General features: G+C 38.3%; 1 protein-coding gene across 6 annotated transcripts in view; it reads right to left on the bottom strand.

The window, feature by feature from the left end:
* Nucleotides 1-13847, bottom strand: part of GLIS3 (GLIS family zinc finger 3) — a 683233-nt gene that overhangs the window by 126370 nt on the left and 543016 nt on the right. The gene's annotated exons all lie outside the window — the stretch shown is intronic.

The following is a 13847-nucleotide window of genomic DNA, read 5'->3' as shown; positions in this document are numbered from 1 at the left end:
TTACTATGTTTTTCCTTGTTATTCTAGTGTACAAAATGAATCTATTAACTAGCTCATAAATACAACTTCCTGGCTTGTTGTGCTTTTTGGTTTTGATTAAGAAATCTGTATAAAACAAAGGTTACCAAAATGGGCAGTATGAATGTGCTTCTTATTGGTTTAAGAGAATTCTTTTTTTTTTTTTTTTTAACATTTTGGGTCATGGGCAGCAGCTGACTTTTAAAAGGGCACTCTAAATGAGGTGGCAAAATAAATGAGGGTGTAACATAAAAATTGAAAATGGAAAAAATGTTTTTGAGAAGCCACATGACAATGTAGAGAGAAATATGTTACTTCTGTGCCAACATTTGAACCATATTAAATTTTTATGGAAATTATCACGTGTCTGGTTTATAAAAATGGAAAGGAGTTAGAGACAAATGGAACCTTATCATGGGCATTACATTCACCACTGGCAAAAGAAGACTCCATAGTGCAACACTGATATTTAAATATATCATATTGCTGCCTCCAGTTATTCAATAAATGTAAGGAATATCATATATTATTCATGCTGTGCCAATACAATGCCAGAAAACTACAATTTCAAGCAAATAATTATTCCATGAGTGGGTAAATAATAAAAAACTGGCTATTTGGGGGTTGTTTAAACATAAGAATAAGTAAGTTGCCTGAATTTCATTCTTGTTTATTAGCGTTGATTTCATGTAATCTGCAAATACATATCCACTAGAGCATGTGTCCTTCAGAGGTTCACAGTCAGACCTCAATAAATGCACTTTGATTATATGCCAGAAAAGCAAATATATTTAAGGCTATGTAACTGGCCCTGTGTAAATATACCTAAAAGAAATCAAATTATTTCATTTTCCGTGTATCTCTGTTTCTGACCACCATCTAGGCATACTTAATTCCATACACATGGATCTGCAAAAGCATAATACTTCTATGAAGTATATATAAAGTCTACATATAAAAGCAACTTTCATATATTTTGCTACTCTATATTAAAGAAAACAGTTTTGCAAAAAATTTTGAGCATCAGTCTATATACCAATAGACCTGGGAATATTGAGTTTCTTGTTCACTCAGCACTTTATAGGCTGTGCAGATGATGCAAAAGAATGACCAGGCTCCATCCTGCCTTTCCTGCATTCATATTACATTCCAGGAGATAGACATACACTCAGAACAAATTTTGAATCTGACCCAGCCTGCTCCAACACCCCCAAACTATTTTCTATAGACTAAAGGTGAGGAAACAAATGTTGGAGAAATCATCTTTTGGATTTTAGGGATTATTTTTTGGATTTTTAAAAAGTGTCAGAAATGTTCTCTAAAACTCTAGTTTCTCTAAAGGGTCTCTCAAATTTCAGACAGGGATAGACGAAGTAAAAGAGAAATAAGAAAACGAGAAGCAGAAAAACAACAAAAGAGAGGAGAGAAAAAGAGGCTTCGGGTCAAAGGAGGGCTTAGCACAGACATGGTCAGGCCTGTCTCCTCCTGTCTGTCCTCCCACCGTTCCACCGGACTCCAGGCCAGTCCAGCTGCAGTTCCCTAATTAAGTATCATTGTTCCACTTTGCCTCTGCTTGTGCTACTTCCTGTGCCTAGTGACATCCTACTGACCCTTTAGCTTGGTGTCACCTCCTCTGTGATACCTTCCTTTATGCCTGGTGTCACCAAGGCGCAATGGATCACTACCTCCACCTCCCCCCACCCCCCACCACACACACACATCAAGACTTATCCACTGCCCGGCTAATGCATGGGGGTGCACTAATTGGGTTGTTTGTCTCCCCTACTAGGCTGTGAGCTTTATGAAGACAAGGTACTGAGTCTTGTTAATCTTTTTATTGGTATATACTTGGCATATACTCAAGTGACCACAGATTATTTGCTAAATAAACGCTAAAGGAAATGGAGAGAATGAATTCTTTGTAAAAAAAAAAAAATATATATATATATGTGTATATATATATATATATATATATATTTCCTAGACTTTCTTCTGTAGAAAGCTCATTAAGGCCTTTTAATTAGGTAGAGCCAGTCACCATTCATGATGACATCAAATGGTCAACATTGCAAAAGCTATAAAATGCATTTAAGGATTTTGTTGGATTTTAATGTTCTATAGAATTACTGCAAAACATGTAATTATTTTAATATCTAATCATGCGGGGAAACAATACTAATAACAATATATGGTTGTATTTTTTTCTGGTTGTGATGTCTTAACTTATTTATTGATGTTCTGAGAGGTCTGTAGCAATACTGGTGAAGGCAGTGGGCTGTTTTCCTACCACACCCTTTTCCAAACTTAAGCTACACATACACAGACCCACTGGGAACACGTTATTAGGAATAATTCAAGGAACATAAATGTATGCCTTCTTCATACATAAATGAAAAGAAACTGTTTTAAATTGCCCTAAGTTAAGCTAACATACTCAAATATGCCAGGAAAGAGTCTCTCATCAGAGTTTCTCATGCAAAGAAAAAAGATCTTTGGGACCTTGCCCTGAATTGCCTGAGTCAAATAACCCCAAAGAGCAGGTCAAACAGTTTCCTTTGCTATCTGCTCACCATCTGATAGCCAACCTCTCTGAACAGGACGCAGCCATTACGACCCCATATAACCCCAGGATATAACCACGCCAAACTCCAGAGCTTTCTGTATTCAGAGTATAGGGGGCTGTAGCAAGGCCTTGGCTCTGCCTTTCCTGTTGGCAGTGCATTGGCTCCCCTGTAACTCTCTTTGACTGCAAAGAGGAGAAATGCCACTGCTTGCCTTCAGTTTTATTAAGAATTGGCATGCTTGGTTTAACAGAGCTAAGCAATATATTTATTTACTATGGTGTTTCCCAAAATGATTGCTAAATTCTGTCATCTCTTGACTGAGAAACTGTTTGCGGGTTGCAACAGAATGTATGCTAACATACATACAGCAACACAAACTTCCAAGACAAACTGTTTAAGTCAATTTGCTATCATATAGGCACATAGGTGCAAATATGTGCATATGCATTTGCGGGTATAGCCATGGGCACACACTAACACTTGCACACATATCCCACACAGATTCTGTAATAGATGTGTATATTTAAGATCTATGCGCAGGGGGGTAGAGACAAGCATGAATTTGCCAAGAGAGAAGAGGAAATTCACACACGAAGAGAATAATTTACCATAAATTGGCCCATACTGAATTTACTCCAAAAAACAGAGTGCAAGATGCCAAATTTTTAATGGCTCTTACTATTCCAGATCTGGCCCTGACAAACTTTGGAAGAGATGCAAGTGGGCAGGAAAGATGGGATTAAAAAATTATATCTTAAGCCTTTTCACTTTCAAATGTAAAATTTCCACCACAGTGACAGGAGGAAAGAGTGTGGCAGGGATATTTTCCTGACACCATGCTTTTCTCAACAAAAAGTCATCAATTTTCATTATGCATTGCTTAAATATAAACTCTGTACTTGCTAAAAGTCATATGCATCTGGCTGCTTAAAAAAGAAGCAGATATGAAAATAATGGCACTCAAACCTTGCATTAGCCCTGGCAGCCATTACGAAGGTGTGAGCTCAGAGTGATGCTTGGGGCAGCTTCACAGTCAGAGAACTGACAATCCTTTGTGACAACCCACAAGATTCAGCAAGACCACTCACTTGCTTCCAAAACGCATCACCTCCAGTATTCTTTCTTTCACAGCTAAGCTTTTCAGCATGGCTCTCCCATCACATGCCTGACTGCCAGGTGGCAGGTGCTCAGAAAATCTCCCAATCTTTCCATCAGTACTTGCTCTTCTTCTTTGCTCTGATTTTAAACTACCTATCCCATCTCTGAGCCTTTCTCTTTGTTTGTTGAAGGAATCACTCTTCCAATATATATGCCCATGGTTCACTCATGGGAAAGAAAGTATTGACAAATTCATTAACCAAGTCTGACCGTTTAGGTATTAAAACCCACAGAGCATTCAATCATTGTATGGATGCACTGTTTGATCCCTATAATTCTAAAGCAAATAACTTAGCCAAGAATTGTAATCTCAATCCCCTTGACTATTCTACTTAAGATAATTTCAACCCTCCTTTCCCCTCCGAACGTGACTTCATTTATCACAACAACAACAGGTCCACATAAAATCTTACCCAAAAGTGCAAAGTTTGTGGTGTAAGTGGATCACCTCAGATGTTTTAATTTGATGAGGGTATCGGTCTATTATATAAAGTAGTTGGCCTTTTCACTGAATTTAATTTACAATTGCTTATTCTTCAAAGAAATAAAAAATTAGTAAAGCATGTTGTTTCTAAGATAGGTCTCTTGCTTTATTTTATCTCCTTAGTCATCTTACCAAGCCAACAATCCTGATGTGAAAATACTTAGGGTGGAGTAAATTCCCAATAAAAGTTAACTGTTATTACCATTATCTTTCATGTATTCAAATTATCAAGTAGTATTATCCCCATTTTCCAAATGAAGAACATCAAGACCCAGAGAAGTTCGGTGCTTTGCCACAGACACAGAGCTAGTAAGTAGTAGATGGATAACCAGAATCATGGCCTTCTGGCTCAATTATTTAACCATTTCCTCTATGCAACCCCAAGGAATGCTATTTTTCAATAGGTTAAGGAGAGAAAGGAAAAAAATATGTTCTGGAAGGAATCCAAGCACACTTTTTCTTCTGTTTCTTTATAAAATGAAAAATATTAGTAGCTTAAATTCATAAAATACCATTGACTATCCAAAACTGTACCAACCATTCTCACCAAAGTCTGAATGTAGAGGGAAGTCATTGATAAAAATGAAAAAGTATTGTGAGCCTTATGTTCTTGGCATAATCTTTTTTTTTAATAACTGTAATTCTCAAGTTAAAAAAAGTGGTATGCATCTGTAAATCACTCAGATGCTTATGCTGCTGAGAAACAAATGCAAAGTCAGAGTTAATGTGAAATAGTCAATGTGAGCATTCTGGAAGACGTCAAGGCTGCATATTCAGCCAAACAATAAAATACTTTATAGCATGAACCTTTATTCATTTAATCAAATGAAAGGGCTCCTGAATTTACTACCAATTTACCAATGGTGACAAACTTGGTCCTTCTTAAATGGCTATGTGGTTAAGCCTTTCTTCTAAGTAACTTAACTTATGAAGAAAAGAAAGATGTTCTAGAAGTTTCCATAATCTAATAGGTGCCTAGTATGTATTAGGTGCTCAATAATTTTTTTTTGAAAAATGGTTAGTAATTGAATATTTGCCTAAATATTCATTGTAGTGTTTCTAATTTGAAGCAAAATTCCTTCAGAAAATCAGTTCACTTTGCTATTTTCCTTTATTGGATATAAGGATCCAAACTGTATCACATCAGAAATACAGGGTTATCAACTGTTAAACTTGGCCTAGACCTCTCCTCTGAGTTCCAGGCCCTACTGCCTATTCAATATTTCTGTAGCGGGTCCACAGATACCTAAATGTAAACATTCCAACACTTAAAAATGACCTTTCCCCCCAAACAGAACTTCACTCTCTACTCTATTTACCTAACAGTACAGCCCAGTATCTGGAAATAATCCTTGACATCCCTTTCTCACACACCTATCTCTAATATCTAGGTCCTCAGAAGTGTCTCTCAAACACGTTTACTTTTCTCTATCAATGATGGACCTCCCCTTGTCTGAGTAGCCATCTTCTCCCACTTGATCTTCAGTAATCAGTGGGTCTCCCCCTTTACTCTTGCCCCCATCCACCATCTAGTCTCCACGGTGCTGCCAGAGTAATTGGTTGAAACTAGAAATCTGATAACGTCACTCCCCTGTGTCAAATTCTTCAAAGGTTTCTCATTGTTTTTGGATAAAGACCAAAGCTTAACCATGGCTTACAAAGTCTTGCTTCAGCTGGCTCCTGCCTACCCTCCAGCCTCATCCTCACCTCACCCTCCTCCCCTTCGCTCCCTCAGTTTCAGCCACACTGGTCTTTCAGTTCCTTGGAGATTGTATTTGCATATGCTATATCCTTGGCCTGGAAAAATTTTTCTCCCTCCTTTCCTGGTTAAGTATCTTTTCAAGATTGGTTTAAATATACCTTTTTTCAGGAAAGCAGTCTCTGGTCCCCAAGCTTAGGCTTAGTCTCCCACATATATGCCCTTAAAACATCCTCATGGACCATGAGCTCCTTTAGCACAGGGACCAGAGTGGTCCTTTTCATGATAGACTAGTGTGCACAGAAAACTTCTAATGCGGATTTGTAGAATAATGGACAAATGAGTTATTACATATTAAAATACAAGCTGTTTATATTAAAATATTTTCTTTTCCTTCCTTTCTAAGACTGTGTGGTTAGAGCTTAAAATCCACTCAGAATAGCTATATACTCATAGGAAGAGTGCTTGTTCTAACAATGGAGAATAATAAAAGATGAGTAGAACTCAAAGAACAGATCCTCAGATCTGGAGAAAAAAAAAATATTTGTGAAATTCTCTATAATTTCTAAGTGCTACATGAAATGCAAATGTTTTCTAGATTCCAACTGCACACACAGAAATATCTCAACTCATTTTGACAAAGTTATCCACCAGGGAGATGAATAAATAGCTTCACTAAATACATATGGTACAATTATACTCGGCAATAAGTGACAATAGGTCTTACTTTATAGTAATCTAAAAATTCAAAGCCCAATTATTTCAGCTGCTCAGTAAATAATACTGAAAAGACATGGTGGTAAAGCAACTTAGAACAGACTGTATTAGTAAATGCTAATGATTGCTTTATGATCCACAGAGCCACTTTCTTTTTCTTCTGAAGGAAAGAAAGCTTTTTGTAAATTAAGGGGAAAAAAACAGACATCCATGAGCTACAGCCAAGAACAAAATGAAAGCAGGGAGTACTCCTTTTGATCTTTCAAGAGTAGTATTTAGTTAAAGAATGTATGCTGGACTACAGAAAAACACCACCAGGAACATGAGCATTTGGGACCTGAAAAATACAGTTGTTGGCAGCTGGCCTTTTAAAAATATATTTTAAGGAAAAAAAGGACTTGTCTCCATAGCTCCAAATTTCAGGGCAAACTGACACTGACTTTAATGAAAGGGGTCAGCTTCAGACTTCTTTTTTGGAATGCAGAAACACTGCAAGTAATTGGTATAATTAACAGCTTAGATATGCAAATCAAATTCAAACTTGAAATGACTGAGATGGAAAAGCAACCTCAACAAGAAAAGACGAAGGAAAGAGAGGAAAGAGAAGCACGACAAAAACAACTCTGGCCTTTTTGGATGATATGAAGTCAGCTGAAGCCACAGTAAAGAGAGATGGGGTACTGCTGATCTCTTTAAGACAAGCTCCACAAAAGTGAGAGGGAAAGGAGGAAGCTGCTGAGCCACAGGTCTACCCAGACCAAGGGAATCTGAACAACAATCAACACGGCAGAGCTGGAACTTCTGCTCCAGTACAGCATTCTTGTTTTCATGCTCTCTGGACTTGTGGTGCTTATTATTTTTCTAATTTGAGCAAACCATGCAAGCTTTTGGCACCTCAAAAAATAAAATCATATGGCCAATAAAAATGTTTATTCAAGAGGAAAAAAGTTAGCTCAAAAGCAGCAGCTTCCTACTTTCTTAGCCACCTAACTATTGGGGAATGGTAACCTACCCTTTTGCTCTTCTGCCTATCTGGGATTCATCCACTAGAAGCCCACTTGAACCAGAAGCCTCCCAAGGGTGGCACCATTTGGGGAGATCCCATAGCACACTCTGATCTTCTGGACATGACCAGGTTCACCCAATTTGTATTTTCTTTGCACACTGTATTTCTCCTTCATAATTCTTTACTCATCTGCTATTAAATAAAAATTTCAGTAATCATCTACACAGTTATTTCCTGAGCTCTATCTTGTCCATACCCCTGTTTCCAGAGCCTCTAGTATAGTGCCTGGAATTTGCCAGGTGTTCAATGAATGAAAATGGAACAATCTGGGACTTATGGGTAATATTAGGTCAGATCATCCAAATGTCAAATGTCAAAGATCATCATTTATTCAATGACCAAAGATCAGTTACCTAATTAATTACTGTATGGAGACAGTGTATAATACCCAAAGCAATTACCTACCAAGTGGTATCGTAGGACAGCACTTCTCAGACTTTAATGCGCTCACAAATCTCCTGAAGAGTTCACTATAAGGCTGACCAATTCAGCAGGTCTGCAATGGGATCTGAGAGTCTACACTTCTAAAAAAAAAAAAAACTCCCAAGAGATGCTGATGGTCCTCAGGCCACATTTTGTGTAGTAAGTTCCTATGGGTCAAATTGGCAACTCAAACAGAGGTTTTTCCCTCACTTGAATCTTATTTATTTTGCATTTTGAAAAATCCCATTGTGATTATTATCCAGGTGGTTCTTGGTTTAGATATTCACAGATGTCTTCTTGGGAGGACGCTGCTGCTGCTGCTGCTAAGTCGCTTCAGTCGTGTCCGACTCTGTGCGACCCCATAGACGGCAGCCCACCAGGCTCCCCCGTCCCTGGGATTCTCCAGGCAAGAACACTGGAGTGAGTGGGTTGCCATTTCCTGCTCCAATGCATGAAAGTGAAAAGTGAAAGTGAGGTCGCTCAGTCGTGTCCGACCCTCAGCGACCCCATGGACTGCAGCCCACCAGGCTCCTCTGTCCATGGGATTCTCCAGGCAAGAGTACTGGAGTGGGGTGCCATTGCCTTCTCCACTTGGGAGGATGAAGGGTCACCATTGCTTGATTTCCTTTGTGACCTGGTGTCTGTATTACGTATTCTCTGGTGAACTCTATCTTGCAAGAAAATTTAGCCAAGTCTTTATTATCCCAACAAGAGGTTTACGTTGTCAAGAGAATCTGGCCAGGAAAGAAAGTGAGCTTGGATTTTCTATATGACACATTTTTATGACAAAATCTCTTGAGAATATTTGTATTTTGTTAGTTCTTTTAACAAATTAGTGCATACTGCAGCACTCCGGTGTTCATAAAACACAGAGGGTCCTCTTTATCTACTATGATTTCTTTCCATTTCTATAATCGATTTGCACAAAACTTTTTCCAGCAGTTTCCAAGCCATTATGGAAAAGTCTGGAACAGGCTGATAGAAATTAATATTTTGATCTTCTACATCAACTTCCACAGCTATTAATATTCAATGACTCTTTTTTTAAAGTGACAAGAGTTTGGGTTGTTTCCTCAAACAATGACACAGTAATGTAAATGTTTTCTGTAGGTAATATCTGAAAGTCTGTCTGTTCAAATGGTCTTGCTTCATACCATAGTACAAAAAGCTGATCTATACTTAATGATTTTTCTATGGATTAAAGGTAAAGAGTTTTAACTATCTCTTTGATAACAACTCTTTTGCTAGTACTTGATGTGGCTCTCTTAGAGGAGTACCGCCAATGATAATTAAATTTGCTTATTATGTATATCCCTCCTCTCCCTACCACACACACATACACATAGCTTGCATTTGCTGAAAAAGTCAACATGTGGCTTTATGTCTGTAGTACACCAATCAACATATCGAAATCCAAATTTAGAATCCCAATTCACAATACCATTTTTTCCTTTTTTTCTCCTCTTTACTGAATAAATTAAATTCAGTCTTTGTTGGAAGGAAATGTAAAATGTGTTTCACACATACATTTAACACTAATCTGTTCTCCCTACTTTAATTATGCTTTGAATTTCTGTGGGATCTTATATCCCAGAGACTCAATTTACTTTTATAAATATTCATTGATTCTTTTCCTCCTGTTTCCATTCGTGCTGCTAAATATTACCCTCCATCTCTCATTTGGAGAAACTGAGGCACCAAGGAGGAATCTAAGGATTGAAACCAAGGATAGTCACTTATAACTATTGAGATGAAAATGCAACTTAGAAGCCCCTCCTCTGATTAAGAGGCAACACTCCCGCCAAAGTGTAGAAATAATGGTACAATGTGTGAAGATTAAATCAGAGATTGCCTGCTCATATGCAAGGCACAGCTATATTCCTTATTTCATCCTCTCCCTAATACAAAGTGCAGTAATGGAATAGCTGCCCTGTGGTTAAAGAGAAATGATTACAGAAGAGAACAGTTGGAGAAAACAAGGCAAAAGTACTTGGATTTTAGTCAGTGGGAGTCCATCACAGTAACTAATGGGCCGAGAATGTTTCTATTTTTTCACCAAGTAATCCATATGCAAATTTCCTGCAGTATTCAATATGCACTTCCAAGTTCAGTAAATGTTTTCTATTCTTTTCTGCTTAGCTCTCTCAGATTTTTCCAATTAGGCCCTGTTTATTTAGAAAAAAAGAAAATGTCTAAAGAAAGGATTAAGCTCTGTATCTTATAGAGAAAGAATGAATATTAGAAATTCTTTCAGGATCTAGAGGATGCATTCTTTACTCATCCTCCCTGCTGGGATGGGTAATGAGAATAAAGTAAAAGGGGAAGGGGGCTGAGGCTTTTTACTTCATTTGGTTTGTTCAGCTGAAAATATGCTTTTGACTATCTGGAATTAAATCCAAAATTCATGACAATGCAGACAATGGTGTATATGGAATAAGACTGTGGGTAAAAATAAATAAATAAAAGAGAGATGTGAAAGCTCAAAAGGACCCACCTGGTGAGCAGAAGTTCTGCAAAAGCAAGACAATTCACCATGTGGAGGGGACAAGAGGACAGACTGGAACGAGAGAGCATGAATGGCTCAAGCTAGCAGTTATCTCAAATGAAGATGACCCAGGAAACGGAGCTGTAAATCAGAGAGATGTCTGAAAAACATGGCCTCTCAGAATAGCAGTGAGGGAAGAGAGTGTGTGAAATTCAGCTCTTTCATCTCCAGTCACTACACCCACGAAGACATGTGGTGCTCTGCCTGTGTCTTTCAGCATTTAAACTGAAAGTGGACGGTCATTCTGGGTGAAAGAAAGGAAGAGAGGGAGGGAGACTAGGAAGTTGAACCAAGGGTTTTCAACAAAAACCTTCTGCACTTGAGTTCCATGTAAGGCATTAGGACAGAGATGCCATGGTACCCAAGAAGGAATTTCTGTCACAGAGAACAGCCTGCTTCCAGAGGCTGTTATGAAGCTCAAAGAGATTTTATATATGTATTTTATATATGTATACACACACATACACACGCACGCGTGCGCGCGCGCACACACACACACACACACATACACTATTTTGAAAATTTAAAATGCATCATACCAATGAAAGAGGGATTATGAGCAGTGGTTATAGTTGGCATTGTATTAAAGAACAGGAAATATCCAAGATGCTTACAGGGTTTCAGAACAGATCATTACCAAATAAAGTTGTAAACAGCTAAGCATAAAAAGTACCCAAATGTCAGGTTAATTTTCTCTCTCAGCATTTAGGGACTCAAAAACCATAGGGAAAAATAACTGACAAACTGTATTTAAGGATAGACTGTTTACCTGGTGATTGAATAATACACTGAGTTCTTCAAAAATCCTCACATTGCATTTGGTTGCCTAAGAGATACAGCATAAAAAGCAAAATGTGTCAATATAATCAATAAAAAAAGGTTTTCCTTTAATGGCGACTATGGGAAAGAGGAAGAAGCAGAATGAGGTATTAATAGTATAAACGCACCAGACATTGGCTACAACCATACCATAGCCTGTTCCCTTCATAAATATTTTCTGCTACAACCTACATCTTCTGAATCTGGCAAAAAAAAAGAAGAAAAAAGAAAAGACTTCTTCAAGTCTAGTCAAGCCACCTGTTTACACTGTTCACGAAAACGAAACAAAAATTATTGTGGGTACATTACCCAGTGGTAATGTGCCCAATGGTCATGTACAAAAGTTAAATTCTATTCTTCAATACAGCAGTTGAAAGAAAGAAAATCACTTTCAAAAGCTTTTTAAATTTTAAGTTCTAAGACACAGCAGTGCTCTCAAATTTCAATTCCTTATGTCTTAAGCTTAGAGAAAAATAAACTAAACAAAAGTCTGCCAAAAATCCAGGCTATTAAAATGTTACAACAAAATGCCCTGGGTTTGAAACTATGGTTGGTATCCAAATGAACAGAAACGTCCTGGACAGAAGCCTTCAGATCACCATGGAACAGGCTTGGATGCCCTTTGTTTAATTCTGTGAAGACCCAAACCTCAAGCAGAATATTTCTGGCCTGTCAAATAAGGCTTTTCCCAGAAAGTCAAAGAGCTTGAAGACATGAAGTCTGATTCTTAGTCCATTCTTAAGTAACCTGGCACACTGGATTTCACCTTTAACTTTAGGGTACACTAAAAGACATTACAATGGAGGTTTTTTCTCTTGATCCCATAAATCAGTTATGGTTTTTTTTTCTCCTTTCATTACCAAGGTGGTTTCTTCCTTGAGCCAACTTTGAATATCCCCACATAGTAATTCTATTACAGAAACAGCCTTGTACATGAGAGGGCTGACTATGCTTTAACAACTTTCGATGTTTAGCCTTTATCTGGCTTTCTCTTCTGCAGCTTCGCTGAAACGATGAGAGCTCCCCCAAAAGGAGAGATTTCTGCCTTAACTCACAGGCACATCAAAGAAGAATAATCTACACCTGCAGTCACAAACTGATTAAGCCCCCGCATCTTCCCTGGCATAGCGTCTAAGAATTCCATCCTTGAGAACTTGCCCTGGAACTCACCACATGGTATAAGCAGTTGGAATTAAAGCCTGAAAAATCTTTACCAGGCCTCCAAGCCACCTGCCTCCTGCAGTGCCGTGGAATGGGAAGAAAATCTCAAAGTGGCTCCATATCTGTATATCTGTTCTTCCTTTGAAGGTGTGGCCTAGGGGTCTCAAACGGAAAAGCAGAGTAAAATCATCATCAAGCAGTGGGTTTGCAGTCCTTGCTTGAGAGTCTTTTACACTGCCTACACATCAAACCTGTTCTTGTTTATGCGGTAATCGATGTATTTGGACTGAATAACACTTCTCCAGTTTAGCTGCCTAGCCAATTAATGTCTTTGCTTTCACCTTTATAATTAGCACGTTGAAAAGAAGATTGTAAAAGTTGCTATTGAGGTGGCAGTGAGGAGAAGGCACTAGACTGTGAGTGTACGAGGAACAAAGGCCCAAGCTATGGGGAGTTCGAGATGAACCTCCAGATGGAATTTGCATACAGCAGACATGTCAACCAAGACACTTATCGAGCCGCCCTAAGGGTATACCACCAGGGTAGTACTGACACAGAAAATTAGAACCTCACCCCAGAAGCAGCACAAGAGAATAGTGATTTTAAATAGAAGCCATATTTAAAACCTTGCTATTAAGCACATACATATACTATGACTCTGAAAAATAAACAGAAAAATCTTAGTGCTGACAGACTTCATGGTGAGGTTTCTTTAATTCTCATTCCCAGTGTGGCTCTGGTGCACAAAGGAAAGAGCTTCTTAATGTTTTTCCTTTTGTCTCAAAAATTAAACATTTGCATCATCTGCTCAGGTCCACACAAAGACTCACACCGTAGATGCTGCAAGACTTTGCAAAATGGTCTGCCTGAAATGCCCAAGTTGCAAATCAAGCAGCCTCCTGGAAATATATAAAGCCCTAACACAAAGGGATTCACGGTTAATGAATCAGATCTTCAGTGCTGGTATTCTGTGATAGCAATGGTACATCCTTAAAGTTCTTTATAAAAAGCTGATTGGTAATGAAAAGCTGTGACTCTCCCATTCCTCCAAATCTCCGATTTTCCACCAGAATGTTGCAACACTGCCTTCCACTCTCTCAGTTCCCTGAAAACACATTTTAGAGGTAAACATCCGCCATATATACAACTACCAAGCCCATAAGTGAACAACTGCCCGATTCAGAGTTTCAATG

Source organism: Bubalus bubalis, chromosome 3, assembly GCF_019923935.1.
Source record: "Bubalus bubalis isolate 160015118507 breed Murrah chromosome 3, NDDB_SH_1, whole genome shotgun sequence".
NCBI classification, from domain to species: domain Eukaryota; kingdom Metazoa; phylum Chordata; class Mammalia; order Artiodactyla; family Bovidae; genus Bubalus; species Bubalus bubalis.
The sequence above is the reverse complement of the archived record's forward strand: the minus strand, read 5'-3'. Positions and strand labels throughout refer to the sequence as shown.